The following is a 17,701-nucleotide window of genomic DNA, read 5'->3' as shown; positions in this document are numbered from 1 at the left end:
ACAACCAGAATTTAAGTTTAACAGGATAGCTGGGCATCCCTGATCCAGTCAAGTAGACACACAAAAATAACTATAACATTCTCATTTTTATAGCCATCTTTATTATTCCATAATTTAAGACAACAACAGAGAGGTTTAGCATCAAATTTGCCATTGTGCAATAAAGATTTCCAGTTGCCTGTATTTTAACTAGCAGCAAAGGTAAGGGATTCCAATCAAAGAAAGCCCATTGTTTGGGGCTCAAAAAAAAGTTATAGGAAGATATGTCATTTTTGATCATCCGTAAGGGGAAATGCCATATGCTTACGATAAAATGGAGGGCAGGACAGCATCAAATGTACTGTGCTTGTTTGGGTCACTCTGATTCTGTTTGAATATTATCACTCCTTATGATTAATATTAGTCTAAGGAATAAAGGCAGTTCATATTTAATATTCATCAACATATTTTTAATCAGATCATTGTTTCTTACATTATTCATGTCTACTCAAAGACTCTTGTGGGAAATTCTTCCTGAGTCTTAGTTTAAGAAAGTATAATGCTATAGGGCATATAATTTTATTCTTATCTTATGAATATGGTGAACTGTATGAATTATAAAATTTCTGAGATAGTTGCTAGAAAGCCTAGAGCTAAGAAGGAAGATATTCAGCTGCTGACTGTGCTTACATCTATATATCACCTCTTAAACCCCAACTGTCTTAAACCCTTGTTTGCTCATTTTCTCTATCTAGATTTACAAATGTTATTTTATTTCATACGATAATCTTTTCCAAGGCACTTTAAAATATATTTTAGAATATATTGACATGACATAGATAAAAGTGTGATATAAAAAGTATAGATAATAATTAAATAATGAATACAAATGAAATTAAGTCTTGAAATAAACCTAGCTTTAGTCTCACTAGTTTTCTGGCATAGTTTAGAAGCTGAGGATATTTTCTCTAACTCCATTTTGCTATGTAAAACAAAGCTTCTGTTTTAGTTAGAAATTCCATGCTATTTCACATTCTAGCTTTTACCTAAATATTACTTCTATTTCACCCACCAATTTCTAGGACCTTGATTTTGTCTTTATTGATAATTTATGGTTTGCACATATTCAGATATGTTCACTACAACTCAAGACTCACGCCAACACTAGGACTGATCTTGAATCAATCCTGAGGAATACTTAAAGCATTTTGCCCCTAATTTTAATATGTCTTGATTTGTTTATGATTTTAAAAATGTTGCTATATTAGTGTTCACTATTTTCTTCAAGTTTTGCTTGATTTTCTAAGTCATTTAGTTTGTGTGGAAATTGAAGGCATCTCCTTAATTCAACCCTTCTTAGTGCCCTGTCCCACACTTACTAGGCCACTAACTCTAAATAGATTGTTTCCCATACTTTCAGCCAGACATTAGATGGTGTATACAAAGCTTAATCCCAAGAGGTTCCCTACCTAGAATACCTTGTTTGTCCTGTCTGGAAATGAGTTGTTGTCTTGTGTTCATTGAGTCCTTAAAGATTTGCCCCCCAAATAGATTAGTGCTATTCATCCCATCTTTCCCATCTCCATAGAGCCAAGCCACTAGGTTACAATAAACCCAAATAATTATGACACTGTCACCAACTTGTTCTCTTTCTTATGAGGAGAATGAGCAAATATGTAACTTATTCCAAGTGTATAAATTTTTGTTTTGAAACAGTGTTTTCATGTAAGATGGGCAAAGAACATTCACAAGTTTCAGGAAACCTGATGTTTCCTCTCAAAATTCTAGTGAAGGGGCCATCGAGTTCGAGTTACAGAAAACATCCTGATCATCTTTTTGTCATTGTTTTTGTTTTTCCCATTTTTGAGGACAAAAATATGATGAGAAATATTTTTCTGAAAATAAGACTCTTCAAAAAATAAAACTATGACAGTAATGATCTAGTCCAAGTTCTTAACTTTCCTATAAAACATGCACATTTGTTCATGGCATCCCGGCTTCTGCAGAACCTCTGTATCTATTACATAAGAAATTTGGAAATACTCTCACCACCAAATGTTTCCACGATTTAGTCACTTTTAAAATTCTGTATCAAACTTACTGATTTTTCAGAGAGAAAATAACATTGCCAGAGGCTTTCTTATTACTGTCAGATCAGATTTGTATGTTTGTACACTAATGACTAAAAATCAAGAGACCCTGTATTTTAGAGACAACAGTGAGTACTAGGAATAAAAACACTCTTGCCCGTGAAGGCAGATATGCTACAAGTAGTGGATGATAATATTTCAAGACTTAGCAAATACCATGGAGAGGAGATTGATATATACAAAACCTATAATGGGAAGATCCTTTAGATAGTTTATGTATTGAAAATTCCGTGACATTTTTATACTATGGATCATTACAATCATCATATTAGTCTGCTGCTATTATGGAAATCTTTTACGATTAATCATCAGAAACTATGCTAATAAATATAAGAACAGAGAAGGATATTTTATTCAAGGTTGTGAAATATATTATAGCATGTAAATACTGGAATGACCACACACCTGAAAACAATGTCATGTCATCACCATAATTTGTTCTGGGTGTTCCATCATAAACATTGTCCTTTACACTTTGCACAGAATACTTTTAGTAACAAAATTAATACTTGTTGTGATATATTAAATATTAAAAAGTTGAGGACCCAGGAGTGTGCAAAATAAATCCTAAAGCTGAAATAAATAATTTGTTAGTCCAGAGACCAGGTAATATCGCAAAAGCAAGCATCAGTGACCTAATTCAACAGAGGTGTATTTCTTCCTCATAGCAAGTACAGTCTGAGTTTGGTAACTTTTTTTGTAAGTTTTTTTCTAGTAATTCAGCTGCTTCTACCATATTGTTCCTCCATCTCAAAACATGGACTTTTGGACAGCACAGGACACTGAGAACTTAGATGGTCACATGTTTTCCAAAATAAATCCTCCTAAAAATTACACAGATTACTTTTATTTACAGCCTATTGGTGAGTACTGGGCAAGTGCCCCACTAACTACAAGGGGACTGAGAAATATGGACCCCACAGGTGCACAGAAAACGGAGAGCTGAGGTGCCTGAGTGGCTCAGTGGGTTAAGCCTTTGCCTACAGCTCAGGTCATGATCTCAGGGTCCTGGGATTAAGCCCCACATCGGGCTCTCTGCTCAGCGGGAACCTGCTTCCCCCTCTCTCTCTGCCTGTCTCTCTGCCTACTTGTGATCTCTGTCTGTCAAATCAATAAATAAAATCTTAAAAAAAAACAACAACCCGAGAGCTAGAAATATCAATGATACTCCCAGACAAAAGCCTGAGATGGTTTTCTGAGTGAGGTCTTGTTGATAATATGATTCCAATTCTAAGATATTGTTATTTTTGCTATCATGTTTTTATATTTTACTTTGTGTTATAATAACAGTTTTTCTGGTCAATCCTGACAGGGATGGAACTATTCCCTGATTGAAATATATATTAATTTCTAGGTTACTAAGTTTAGAGAAATTGATTTATTTATGCAAGAAATCATAAGATAACCTATGATTGGAATAAATAATATCTGGATGTTGGCATCTTCTGTGTAATTTCTACAGAAACCATGCTTTCTCACTATACTTCCCAACCATTATTACACAGAGATGGGACAGAATTAAGTATATAATAAAAAGGAAGTGATGACCAAGATTCAAAACCAGTCTGAAGCAATAGCTATTTTGCTTTGCAGTATACTTTCCTCTCCTTAACCCCCACCCAAACAAAGGCTGCTAAAATCAGCAATTCTGCAATTTTGTCCAAGAATCAACTACGGACTGTGTTGAGATATATACACTAATTTCCTAGCTGAAGTTCTACTTTCCTGATCACTGGTCATTCGTTCTCTCTGAATATACAATAGAAAGAGATTTAACATTTTTAATCCCATCAAGAAACATATAACTTTCATTCTTCTTAAATTGAAACCTTTCATAGTGTTCCATAACAGGAATCTGCAGGATTACTTAAATTGAATGAGGTTCTTCAGGAGAAAAGTCATGTTATATATATATATATATATATTTTTTTTTTTTTTTTTAGTTTTTTTTTCTCTTATTTTTTCATGACTATAATATCAGGGTTAAATGTATTTAATTAATCCAAGCACACAATTCTTTTTTTCTATTTAATTATGGTGTGAAGCATTTTAGGTTTAATAGTGTTTTAGGATTTAATCTTAGGATTAAGAACTTTACTTTTCAGGGGCACCTGGGTGGCTCAGTGGGTTAAAGCCTCTGCCTTCGGCTTGGGTCATGATCCCAGGGTCCTGGAATCGAGCCCCGCATTGGGCTCTCTGCTCAGCAGGGAGCTTGCTTCTCCCCTCTCTACTCTGCCTGCCTCTCTGCCTACTTATGATCTCTGTCAGTCAAATAAATAAATAAAATCTTAAAAAAAAAAGAACTTTACTTTTCAAAAATCATTAACTATTAATTTAGAAATATCTCTGTATTATGGTGGCTGGGTGGCTCAGTTGCTTAAGTGACTGCCTTTGGTTCAGTTCATGATTCCAGGGTCCTGGAATCCAGCCCCACATCTGGCTCCTTGCTCAGCGGGGAGCCTGCTTCTCCCTCTCCCTCTGCCTGCTACTCTGACTGCTTGTACTCTCTTTTTCTTTCTCTGTCAAATGAATAAATAAAGTCTTTAAAAATAAAAAAACTATACCCAAGGAAATTGTGCTTTTTAAAATTGATGCATAATCAATTTTGCTACAAAAAGCATATCATGATATACTGAACCATGCTCCAGTTTCAATTTGGAAAATAACCTTGGGGGAAAATATGGGGGGATGATATTGGCAGAGCCATCTGAAGCTTTATTTGGGAAAAGACATTTGAATTGGCTTTTAGCTGTGGGCATGGGCAAGAAGGGATAGCCAAGGCAGTAGAGTTCCTCCAAGGGTAGATTAAGCACTGAGGCTGAGCCTCTCAGGTGGGTTTCCTGTTCCCAACTCTCCCCTGCACAGCTCCTTCCCTCAGAGGCTCTATGGCATCTACAGAGGCAGGGAGGCTGAGAGAGACCACAGCGACGATTCACTTGAACAGGACATCAGACGACTGAGAAACAAGCTTCCCTTTGTGGGTGACTATCTTCCTCACAATCATAGTCCGGGAGGAGCTGACATGGGCTGAAGGAACTGGAGCCTCTGCTAGAGAGGAACCTGGACTAGAAAGAGCTCAGGTTATAGGTGAGGCTAGGGCTCATGAGATCCCCATAAGCTGAGCTCAGCCCACTGAGTAGCTGCTGGTGACTTGAGTATGAATACTCATGTTCTGCATCCCAGACTCCAACAGGCTTTCTTCCCTTTCCAGCGGCTTGGAGTAAGTAGCCAATCTCCCCATGTTCAGGACCAGTGTGATGTTCAGAAGCTTCTGGTACTGGTGCAGTTTCTCTGCAGAGTTATGCTTGGCTTGCTGCAGGGTGGCCTCTGTCTCGATCAGCTTGGCATTGGCTTCATTAACACCCGTCTACCAGCTCAGCATCAGCGATGGCTGCCTCCAAGGAAGCCCCCTGGCCTTTGAGGTACTCATCCTCATCCTGGAGTTGGCTGATGTTGTGGTTCATATAAAAATCTCTATCTTTGTGCAACAAAATTCATCCTGGTGCTTCCTAGCCAATGTCTGCAACTTCGAGTACTTGATCTGGTATTTGGTCCCAATCTCAGACCAGCTGAGGTTGGTGAGGTCCTCCTACTGGTCCTTGACATCTGCAATGTTGCAGTCCATGTCCATGTCCATGGAGAGCACCATGGATGTGCCTGAGATCTGTGACTGCATCTCACAGATCTCCTCTTCATATACATATCTTCAGCTGAACTCATTGGTCAGCCCTTCCAGGCGGGATTTGAGTTCTACCTGGTTCATGTAAGCTTCATCCACATCCTTCTTGATGAGGACAAATTCATTCTCCATGTATGCATGCTCTTTGATCTCCTCCTTTTCTTGACGTCCTCCACCAGCCCTTGCAAGTTGCCAAGCTCCACCTCTGGCTTCAGCTTCTCCTGGCCAGTGAAGTGTGTCTAGCTGTAGCCAAAGGCTGTTGGTGGAGCTCTGGAGCATGTTGTCCATGTTGCTCTGAGTTGTTTTCTGCTGCTAAGGAGGCTGCACTTGGTTTCCAGAATTTTGTTCTGCTGTTACAGTTACTGCAGCTTGTCGATGAAGGAGACAAAGATGTTGAGGGTCTAATCTTCTCCTTCTCTTGGGTATGCACAGCCTGGATGTTGGGGTCCACCTCCAGCTTAAGGGGGCTCAGAAGTCTCTGGTTCACTGATATAGTTGTGATGCCCCCCATACCCCTGGCCCCACCATATCTCCCAATCATGTAATGCTGGGGACCAGGATACCCCTGAAGCTGCCACTCCTGGCCATGTGGGAAAAGACTAGGGAGCTGATGTAGGTCCCAGGTGCGTATCTGCACAAGCAGCTACCAAAAGTATGGGGTTGGAGGTGTGCACCGTATAGGATTTTGGGGTTTCCCTGATGGATGTGGTGAAGGCTGGAGTGGAGGCGAGTAAGCTCAGACTAACAGAGGTTTGAGAAAGAGTCAAGAAGCTGCTTCTAGGTCAACCTTGGAAACTTTAAACAATAGATATCAACCTTATATGTGATTCTATTTTAATTTAGTAAAAATTAAAATCAAAATTAAAATATATTCCTTTATAATTGAACTTTACATAGTTAATTTTGGACTTGGAATAATTATATTGCACATCAGTTAGCACATTCTTAAATATTTTTCTGTTCTTTATTGCTTTAGGTGTTCTAGTACCACCTATAAATTTAAAAACAATAAAATCAAGTCTGATATTAATGTTCTGAAATTTTGTTCAGAGTGACCATTGATTTCTCCAATCCTTTGTACTGTAACTTATCTATTTGTAAAAGTTTTCAGAGGACTCGGACTACAAAATACAACACTATATGCACCAAGATTTTTTTTTAAAGATTTTATTTATTTATATGACAGACAGAGATCACAAGTGGCCAGAGAGGCAAGCAGAGAGGGCCGGGGGGAGCAGGCTCCCTGCTGAGCAGAGAGCTTGATTCGGGGCTTGATCCCAGGACCCTGAGATCATGACATGAGCAGAAGGCAGAGGCTTAACCCACTGAGCCACCCAGGCACCATGTACCAAAATTTTTAAAAGTAGTTTATATGTGGGGTGCCTGGGTGGCTCAGTTGGTTAAAGCAACTGCCTTTGGCTCAGGTCATGATCCTAGAGTCCCAGGATTGAATCCTGCATCCGGCTCCCTGCTTGGCAGGGAGTCTGCTTCTCCTTCTAACCTCTCCCCTCTCATGCTCTCTCTCTCTCATTCTCCCTCTCTCTCTCTCAAATAAATAAATAAAATCTTTATTAAAAATAGTAGTTTATGCGTAAAACAATGGTGATGTCAGTTGCTGATTTGGCAAAACTAGTTGCTAATAAATTCATCAATCTCTTTGCAAAAGAAAAAGAAAAGCTGAATTATAAACAGATTGGTGCAATCACTAAATGTTTGTGGTAGTATCCCGTTGGAAAGGCATGTTTCCCCACAAGTCTTTGTGTCCATTTTTTATTAACACCGACTCCTCTTATGCATTTTACCAAGTGAGGAAGCATTTATTTTAATGCTAGATCTGAGAGGCAGAAATAGGAATGCAGATTAATATTAGCAATATCTACCTTCCCGAAGAAAATGAGACCTCTGTTTTAATTCCTTATGTGATAAATAATGTAAGGGCAGGCCTTCTTTGGAGATGTCTGTGTTTGTTCACATCTGTTTATAACTAGGAGCATAATATTAGTATTCATAAATCCAATTACCTCTTACTAACATGGTGTAAATATCAATAAAGGTGACCCATTTCCATGGATCTTGGAAATATCTCTATTGAACTCAAATTTGGATAATGTCTTCTCCTTGAAAAACTGAGATTTATGCTGTAATTTTAGAAGTTTATTTAATTTTTCTTTCTGATATGCTACTATAAATCATTAATTTTAGTAATAGCATTTTTGTAAACATTATCTGAATGATATTTTGAGTGATAATTATTATAGGGTGTTTTTTTTTCAACAGAAAACAGGATTTAAAGAAAACTTAGAAATTTCCTGACTATAACTCAAATTTTATAGAATGATTTTATTTTCAAGGGATTCACTTTATATTCCATATATAATGCTCACTGAAATGTATATTAAGTTCAGCAGTGATTATTAAATGTTATGAAAATCTATAAAATTATTGAAAATTTAATGCATATATTTTCTTATACAAATACACTGATGTATAGATACAGATACAAGCATGTCTTTTTTAAATAAATATGTTTTATTTCTATGCTATTTCCTTATACTGGGTAATTTTAACATAAATATTTTGAGAATGAGAATATTTATCACAAATATTGATGAGCAAATATTTAAAAATCTTTTCCAAAAGTTAAAACCTAAAGTGTACAGCTTTATCCACAAGTTGTACCAGTTATAACAGTGGTAGGTAGTTGTTGTTAAAACCACCATAACGGATACTGAATCAAACTGTGCCAAAATGTACTATACTTAAAGTACATTGTTGGATTTACTTTCTCAATATTTTTAGAGTTTAGTTTCACATTTGTTCATAAGTGTTACTATACTGTAATTATCTTATTTCAAACTGCTTTTTATTAGTATCTGATATAAAAGTTTTTGCTACATTTATAAAATGTCAAGGAGCTTATTTCTCTTTTTCAACTATTTAGAATGATTTATAAAATTTCAGAATTAGTTGCACCTTAAATGGTTGATAAAACCCAGTGGCAAGATCATCTAAGCTGTATGTGTGTGTTTGATTACTAATACAATTTCTTTAATTGTAATAGGCTTATCACATTCAGGTTTTCTATTTCTTTTTTCATCTGTTTTTTAGTTTTTCTTTAATAGATATGTGTCCATTACATCCACATTTTCAAATGTTGGTGCAATTTGTTTATGTCCTCTCTCTCTCTTTTTTTAAAGATTTTCTTCACTTGAGAGAGACAGAGCAAGTGGGAGAGAGAGAGCAGGAGCTGGGGTGGTAGGGGTGGGAGGTGAAGGGAGAAGAGGTAAGGGAGAAGGGGCAGTGGGAGAACAGATTCCCCATTGAGCATAAGCCCTAATCAGAGCTCCATCCCAGGCCCCTGGAATCATGACCTGAGCCAAAGGCAGATGCTTAACCCACTGAGCCACCCAGGCACCCCTATATTCTCTTTTATTATTCCTGACTTAATTTCTGTACCATCGTTCTCTGTCTCTGCCTCTCTCTGTTTCTGTTCTTATCTCATAAAAAGTATGCTTATCTTATAAATTCATCTCAATTTCCCATATTAAAAAATATATGAGGATAATATTAGCTAATACATTTTTATTTTGTGGAAGGTTGTGAGAAAATAGGCTAAAGGGTCAAGCAACATTTGCAAATAAAAGTGAATGCAAACTTCATATAAATTGCTAATCCAATAAATAGATGAATAGATTAGATAGATACAATTTAAAAATATAAAAAACTTAAAGTTAAGTAATGTGGTTTTAAGGTCTTTTAAATCAGAATTTTATGACAATTAGCTTAATAATGTACCTATACTAAGATGATTTTGTAGATTTTACGTGGAACTCACTCCTGTATCATAAAGACTTCAACAAAGATAAACATAGTTTTAAAATAAATTCTAAATTATTAATCTATGGACGTTTATCTTTCCATGAATTAAGTTGGTGATACTTTCACTTAGGTAAATAGCTGCTTCCACCAGCTTCTCAGTAGGAATAGAGTTTAGGACTAAGAGTAAGGACTCTATTTTACTGGAAGATCAGGATTGCACTAGAATTCTTTTGGGTCATGAAGATCATTTAACTCTTAAAGGGGAATGGCTTTGTTATTTTTTAGAGTCTTTATTTTTTGTTTTCTTTTAGAGTCTTTATTTTTATATCTAGCACAAATCAGGAGGGTTGGAGAGGGTGAAAAACATGGGTTTCTGTTTAACAATCAGTTAATCATTCAAAACCATTTTGTTCCATTTTCTTCAGGCAACAATAGGCCTGAAACAAATGTAGGGTTTTCCACCAAACTACCTTTATTGCATAGTTGGAATGATTGACAGCTTAAAAAACATTTTTCAGGGGGTTTGGGTGGCTCAGTGGGTTAAAGCCTCTGCCTTTGGCTCAGGTCATGATCCCAGGGTCCTGGGCCCCGCATCAGGCTCTCTGCTCGGAGGGGATCCTGCTTCCCCACCGCCTCTGCCTGCCTCTCGGCCTACTTGCGATCTCTGTCTGTCAAATCAATAAAAAAAAAAATCTTAAAAAAACAAAACAAAACAAAAACAACTTTTTTCAAATATAGTAATTAACAGCAGCAATCCTTCCACACAGATGATCTGCTGTCAAAAGCTTTACAAAAGGCATCCCAAATTTGAAATGATGGCTTAGGTAAGTAAGGTATGAAAGTCAGAACAAGCCAGGCATTTTATCTCTCAAATTTTAATGATGGAGAAAACACACTTTGAGCTTTCCTTGAGATATAGCAAAACCTTAAAAGAAAATTTTACGAAAAGAAAACTTTGAGATGATTCTCAACAGATATGGGATGGTTATGTGCAAAATATTCTATTTTATCTTATGTGATTAAATATTTCAAAATAAATAATGAAGCAAGTTCCCTTTTGTCTGAAGACTTTATTTGTCCCCATGTTACTGATTTTCCTTTTTTTTTTCCATTTTTTTTTTCTTTGGGATTTGCCAAGATGTTGGTTTGCCCTGATTTTGCTAAGGTTTTCATCATTTTGTTTTTCAATATGCTGTCACGTGGACAAACTATTTTATTACTGTGTGGACCTTACAATCATTAGCGTTTAGGAAATGAATTTACTTTTATTCATGATGAAAAAATAACTTTCTCTTTCTATTAGGCCAACATATTACTGTACTGACTGCTTGCACTTTCAAAATACAAGTTAAACTGTTATTTATTTACACAGCTGTTTAAATGATGCATGGTATTACATATTGAAATTTGTGATGAAAATTAATTGCATGTTTCTAAATATGTGACTGCTCTATCACTTTGGCTCCTGTAAAAATGAGATGTTGATTTTTATGAAATTTCCCTTGATATTAAATCTTTAGCACAAATGAATATAACTGCTTCTCATCTAACAGCTAAACTCCATAATACAGAAGATACTCCTTGGTGTTAAAATAATGTCATCTAGTGAACTTGGTCTGACACCTCTTTTCTTCAGTGAACTCTGACAAATTTAAGTTTTGGTGTAAGTAGGCTATTTCAATTTCTCTTCTTTCAGTATCTTGCTGTAGTTGCTGAATAGTTTCTTAGCAAGGAAAGAAAAAGGATTAACTTGACTAAAACCCAGTTAAAATGCAAATGAAATGAATTTCTGGGCAATAAAGCATGCATTAAGCTGGAACTCTAATGAACATAATAGTAAAAACTCCCTGGAATATTTTATGCACCTCTATCTATTTCATCTTTATGTTCATTTAGATGTAAGTCTTCCGATAATTTTAGAGGTTTTGCATTTCTGCTTGCCACAAACATGATTAACAGCTTTATTGCTCCATTTTCTCCAAAGACGGCTTCAAACCTACTTAATTTCACTCTCCTGAAACCAAACCACGAAACCCAAAAAGATTCTTATTTGACTTCTAAGATTTATGCTTATTTCATAGGGATGACTGAAATTCAGTATTAATGGCAGTATGTAACATAAAATGGCTAAGTGTAGTTAAGAGGCTCTGGTGTTTGTTTTGCAATGAAATATTTAAAACAAAAAGAAAGTTAATGTTTGTGTTATATTGGTGTGTTAATTATTGGGATAGAGATAAGAGGGAAGGATTTCTTTACAGAAACAGAGATACTGGTTCCTCTTATCAGCCTGAAGATAGAGGATAGCCTATCCAGGAGGACTAGAGAGGAGGGGTCATTTTGGTGATGGATTTTGCTGAGTTAGCTATCCCTTTTGTTGAGATAAGCCCAAGTTTAAGCAAATGTAACTAGGTCATTTCTTTTATCTTGTTAGACTTATTCACATTGTGCTCAAAAGCTTTTTAAAAATTCAGAGGATTTTAATATATTATCCTATAAAATAATTGTATAATCTATTATTATAATAGATCATAAAAGAGTGTGGTTATTATAGAGTAAGTACTATTCCAGAATCATAAAATGTTAATAAGTGTTCAAGGTCAAGAAAATATAGGATAGGTTGAGAGTTAAGTCTATAGAAGCTGGTGCATTACGAGTTGAAATAGCTGCAAAAGATTCATGAAGTCTGTTCTATGCCAAGAACAGTATCCCTGAAACTAATTTAAATGATTAGTTTTACTTTTTTCATGTTCATCCGTTAGAAAGCATATGGTATAGCCTCAATGATTATAGCAATAAAAAAGGACCATTTGCTGGTCATGGCAATGTTGTGACTATGAGATGTAAGGTCAAATAGAACAAAAGAAAAGCAGTCTTAAAATGAAAAGCCATAGGAATGTCTTATTTAATGTGTTTTATCCACTTTCCATACAGTATGCTTTTTGATATTTGATATCAAAGGAAAGTAAGTTGGCCTCAACTCTATGTTCCCATATATATAGATATATACCTCTATCTACTTATTTATCTATCACCTCTCTCTCTATATATATACATTGATATATAGATATATATAGAATTCGGTGGGACAAATGAGTTACTGAGTAGGTGGCTCTGTCTTCTTTTTTTTTTTTTTTAAAGATTTTATTATTTATTTGACAGAGAGAGAGAAATCACAAGTAGGCTGAGAGGCAGGCAGAGAGAGAGGGGGAGGAAGCAGGCTCCCTGCAGGGCAGAGAGCCCGACTCGGGGCTCGATCCCAAGACCCCAGGATCATGACCCGAGCCGAAGGCAGAGGATTTAACCCACCCAGCCACCCAGGTGCCCCGTGGCCCTCTCTTCTTATCCTATTTGATCAAACTATTCTGGACTCTTTCTGTCTAAACCCAGAATATTAACTTTGCCACCGACCCCATGAGTGAAAGAGCCTGTATGAAGTATATGCTCTGTCCTCTAGGAAATACAAAATGCAGTGCTGCCTGGTGACTCAGAAAGCACTTTAAATACTGAGGAAACGTAACTCTTTTACTCTCCTATTTAAATTATTCTCTCTACAGTTAAAATTGAGCTGTTACTCTATCATAAAATATGTACCTATATACTCATTTACATTCATAGAGTTGTGGAATTCTTAATCTTCGTTTCCTTGAAACAATTAATTCTATTCCAGTCACACTCTGGGTACTGCTCCCTCCTGCCATCCCTATCTGGCTCCACCTCTGCATTCGTTTTGGGTTCTTCCCTATTATTAAAGAGAATAGACACAACATGAATTGTACTTTGCGTGCTTATCTGAGGCACCAGTGCTCTGTCTCTGTGAAATGATTCTTCTTCTAACTTGTAATGTAGTATTTACTCATTAAGGTAATGTACTATTTCAGTCATTCACGGTGGTGGTGGTCAACAGTCTCTATTCTTGTAGAACTATGTAGATAGACTATTGGTTCTGACACAAGGAGATTAAGTCACTTGACTAAACACCACCATTATCATTTGGCTGTCCAACATTTTTCCCTCTCACATCCGTGTATGTATCAATCACCCTCTATTTATTAGAGCACTTTTACATTCATTGAACAGGTTATTCTCCTGGTAAACTGTCAATCAAGGTGCCAACACCCTGGCCCCCACTGCCCACCTCTATGAACCATTCAAGGATGAGCACATGATCAGATGACTGGATCAAATTCTTCCTAGTAGCTATTCTACTACACAAGGAAGGGATAATTCTCCCTTTGTTTTGATGTATTTTATTGTATAATTCAGTATCAGAGTAAGAAGTCTTTGTTCTCATGGTTTTGTTTTTGTTTTTTGTTTTTTTTTTTCTATCTAGAAAAATAGCATAGGATACACTGTTGATTTGAAAGCTCCTAGGAGGTAATGGGAAATAGGCCCTGTATTCAGAGGAGGAAGAGATGGAGAAAGAGGCGGCCACTCCATGTTGGTAGGCTGCAAGTTTAGCAAGCAAGAAAACTTAAAAACAAGGCTTATCTTGGATGGCAGCAAGACAAATAGATCACTGCACCTGCTTTCCAAACTTAAAAATGTATATAGAAGTCTTAACTGAGTTCAGTCATGTATACTGTCTATATGGCCTTAATACCACAACACTATCACAAGGCTATATCCTTGGAGCACTTTTCTGGGAGCAAGGAAGGCAAGCAGAACCCACATTCCAAGGATAGGGGCAGTGATGAGGAGCCTCCAATTGCCTGGGCCCAGCTCAAGGGTCAGCTGGCTGTCACTTCCTCTTCACAATCTCCTTCAACACTCTATCCCTCATGACTGGCTCTTATAATCCTACATGCCCCCTTTTCCAAAATGTATCTTGAGCAGTCAGCAAGGGGATTTATTAGCATAGAAGTGGCTATCTGGCTGCATTGGAGGCACATGTAAGGGAAAATATGGATTAAGACAATGATTTCCAAAATTAGTGACAACTTTTTCAACCAAGATCTAACATCTGAACCACTGATTTGTTAAATTCCCCAGGCTGAGTGTTGGATCAGTCATGACATTCATAGGTATCCTCATGTGATTTAATAAAGATAATAAATTAGCAGACTCATTAAGGATGAATAGGTTAGGGTGATGGCATATGTGATACCTTGTGAACCCATCCTGTTTTGGGGGACAGCTTTTCTCATTAGAGGCATTTCAGTGTTTCATTAAGGACAGACTTTGTTGGCTATTACTCAAAGCTTGATGAGTAAATCTGGTAAGGGTTTTGTATGTGCTATAACATCCTCTAAGCCAGTGGAGGGAACAAAGGTGGTGGCCAAATGATCATTCCAGTGAAAGACAGAATGTGCCTACCTGGCTTTAAAGAGAGAGTTTGGACAGCCATTGCTGTTACTGTGGAGCAGATTTCATCTCTGCAACAAGGAAAAACCGAGGGTGTGATGGTCTGACCACTCAGATGGAAACCACATTGTGGGCCTCACAAGCATTGGATTCCATTTAGTGCTACCAAATTAATACCTGCGCAGTGCAATCAGTCAATGCCAAATCAGTTAGTCTCCCTTAATGTGACAGTATGACTACAGTGATATCCATCCCATGTTTCCAGTATAATTAGATTGATTCTGTTCAGAGTGATTTTTCTATTCTCAACATAGGAATGCCCAGATGCCCAAATATCAATAACATGTAGTAAGTCATTCCCAAACCTGAACATAGCCACCCATGGCTCCAATGGTGGTATTTCCAGGACCTTTCTAGTCAGCAATTTGATAGACTGCCTTTATAGTTTATCTGGCAGAGGAAGAACACCCATGTCCTGTGTTATTAATACTATGTGCTACAGGCCAGCTTTCTGGATCAGTATTGATAAACCAGATGAACTAATAAGAGTACTAGTCCTAACTTATTTTTCTTTAACATACTACTTAAGGGCCTTCTGGTCCATTCCCTAGAGAGGCGATACCCACCATAGCAATCCTGAGGAGCTAGAGCATGGAAGCAGTTGCCACCATATCCAAAAGTTCAAAAGATCATTTTATCAGTAATATGAGTGGACCCACTGCAGAAAGGTATTTCCATCAGGTGATAGACTATAACAGAAGCAGCAAATGTCTAAGACAGAAAAGACACATGTGATAATGTGATAGAAACTTGTATGCAGAGGTCTTCCTCTTCTACAAGAATTACACTTGTGGCCTGACCTTTAGATGGTGATGTGGCTGGAGATTTAGGAATTTGACCCATCTGTGTATACCAGCATTGTAGGCCGAGGGAGGCAGAACTGCCAGGCTGAAGAGTTGGACTGGAGGCCGGATATGCCAGACCAGGACCCCTATCTTCTCCTTTCTTTTGATGGTGCATGTTTCATTCCAAGCATAGTGTGTTTCAACAGGTCTGTCTGGCAGCAGTACAACAAGATGCCAATGAAGACTAGCTCCCCCTCACCCAGGGGTCAGAAGTGACCCATCCATCCTGGTGGGACATCCCATTGCAAATGCCAGTCGATAATTCCTTTTCCAAGGGTGGTGACACTTCGGTGTTCTCAGTAGCATGTTGATCCATGATGAGAACTGAGGCAATGGCTGTTCTCTGTGCCTTCCACACCTATATGGTGTTGTGTGCCTCAGCAAGGGTCCCCAGGCTGGCATAAGGGGCAAAGGGGCCCTGCTGGTTGGTCATTCAAATGTATTAAAGCCTGATACAGTACTTTCATTTGCCCAGCCAAGGTGGTTTTACCTGTTAACAATTTAATTTACTGCTTTAATATTCCATTTTTCCTTTCCACTAACCCTGCTGCTTGTGGGTCATAGGGGAGATGGAACTTCCATTCAATGGCATGTTATTTTACCTAGTCTTGCACATTATGGCTTTTAAAATGTGATTCCTGATCACTTTGTGTTCAATGAGGGTATCCATACCCAGTGTCAGTTTCTCTAACCCCCTAGTGGTAGCAGACTAGTTAGCATGATGGCAGGGGAAAACTTGGGTTAGGTCTAATGTTAGTGTCCACAACCAAGGCATCTTTAGAAACCTCACTCAGAGGCAAGGGGCCAATATAATTAATTTACCAATCCCACATCAGCTGGGAACTCTAATGGATAGCCCCAGATTCTTTTGGCAATTGTCTTGGGTGTTGTTTAGAGCACACTAGACATGCTGTTACTGCACTAACCAAATTACTATGCCTCAAGAGCAATCCATTGTTGGCAGTATGCCATCTTACATGGGCACTGTGGTGGCCACTGTTTCTATGCATCCAATCTGCCATACCTATTTCAGGGTCAGTAGATACACTCATACTTGAGCTAAAACATCAGCATCCTAAAACCAGGGAGTGTCCAGTTCTCTTATACACTGGGACATGAAAAAGTGAGAATTGCCTTAGTTTCTTATGGATGGACCCAAATGTCTTTCCACATACTTTGCCCATAGGGGTTTATTTATGATCATCTACCCCTTGGCTTTCTATTGCCCAATTGAGGGCTAATCCTTTTAGAGTAGTCTAACTCAGCATATAGGGTTAATAGGCAAGACTCATGAGGAGTCACTAGCCACACTTCTCTGAGCTCAGCCCACTGGCTGCTGCACAGGCCGATATGTGAGAGGCTCTACATAAAGGACTATCATGCACACTGCTAGAAACTGTTACTCTCTGGGGTTGTAGGGTTTCTGTCCCCTTCTTAGTTCCTGGTAATCCACTGTCATCCACCATGAGCCATCTGGCTTTTTATCATCTAGACCAGGCTGTTACAGTTTTTGGATGGCTTCCCTGACTTCTTACATCCTCTAAGCAGTTTGTATTATTTGACAGTAACCATTCTACACAGTTGGTGCTTCCCCTCAGCACTACTTTAACTGCTTACCCCAGAGGGGGAATTCACTGATAGAGGTTTGCAGAATTTGACCTTGTGGGATATCAATGTCCAATACGTTCTCTGGTCTTACATAGATAAAAAACACATTATTGGGTGTATGCCCAATTTTTGGTGTCAAAAGGACCCTCCTGACCATAACTGTTTTTCCTCTGTGACTGTTTGTCTTCTGTAAGCATCAGTGGCACTGAGGGGGCCAGAAAGCTTCTGAGGGTTACTGTGTATTAGACTACATTCAACTC

The 17,701-nt window shown here is 37.8% G+C and overlaps 1 pseudogene; it reads right to left on the bottom strand.

Annotated features, from left to right (window-relative positions):
- Positions 1-5,061: 5,061 nt before the first annotated feature.
- LOC125101110 (keratin, type II cytoskeletal 8-like) lies at positions 5,062-16,149 on the bottom strand (annotated as a pseudogene).
- Between the last annotated feature and the right edge of the window lie 1,552 nt (positions 16,150-17,701).

Source organism: Lutra lutra, chromosome 5 (assembly GCF_902655055.1).
Source record: "Lutra lutra chromosome 5, mLutLut1.2, whole genome shotgun sequence".
NCBI lineage: Eukaryota > Metazoa > Chordata > Mammalia > Carnivora > Mustelidae > Lutra > Lutra lutra.
Note: the sequence above shows the minus strand (reverse complement) of the source record. Positions and strands in the feature narration are given on the sequence as shown.